This window comes from Petromyzon marinus, chromosome 85, assembly GCF_048934315.1.
Source record: "Petromyzon marinus isolate PM22_M1 ecotype Great Lakes invasive population chromosome 85, UKy_Petmar_22M1.pri1.0, whole genome shotgun sequence".
NCBI classification, from domain to species: domain Eukaryota; kingdom Metazoa; phylum Chordata; class Hyperoartia; order Petromyzontiformes; family Petromyzontidae; genus Petromyzon; species Petromyzon marinus.
Window position 1 is genome coordinate 6,465,159 of NC_133750.1, and position 940 is coordinate 6,466,098.

Below are 940 nucleotides of genomic sequence, written 5' to 3' on the forward strand. Positions count from 1 at the left end.
TACTGATAATAGTATTGATACTACTACTAATAGTATTGATACTACTAATAATAGTATTGATACTACTAATAATAGTATTGATACTAATAATAGTATTGATACTACTAATAATAGTATTGGTACTACTAATAATAGTATTGATACTACTAATAATTGTATTGATACTAATAATAGTATTGATACTACTAATAATAGTATTGATACTACTAATGTTGACGCTGCTGCTCTCTCTGCCGACCCGTGTGGCTCCGCCCACAGCGACGACGTCACCGCTGCGGGTCACGTGAACGCCGCTCTCGAGCGTGACCATGGCGACCAGGGCCATGACGTCACCGCTGCGGGTCACGTGAACGCCGCCCTCGAGCGTCACCATGGCGACCACGACGGCGACTCGAGCAGCAGCAGCAGCAGCGAAGACTCCGCCCTCTGAGCAGCATCGCTGCCCTCTCCGTTGCCATGGGGACCGCCGCCCTCCCTGTTGCCATAGAAACCCCCACACCCCCACCCACCCAAACACCGCCCACTCCTTTCCCTGTTGCCATAGAGACCCCCACACCCACAGCCTCCCCCCTCCTCATCCTTTCTCTGTTGCCATGGAAACCCCCCCCCCACCTCCACAATGTCCCCCTCCCCCCCCGACAACGCAAAATGGCCGACGTCACGACAGGCATGTTGCATGGGTTGATGACGTCGCGTCGGCCATGCTGCATGGGGAGTGATGACATCGCGTCGGCCATGCTGCATGGGGAGTGATGACATCGCGTCGGCCATGTTGCATGGGGAGTGATGACATCGCGTCGGCCATGTTGCATGGGGAGTGATGACATCGCGTCGGCCATGTTGCATGGGGAGTGCTGACATCGCGTCGGCCATGTTGCATGGGGAGTGATGACGTCGAGTCGGCCATGTTGCATGGGGAGTGATGACGTTAGGTCGGCCA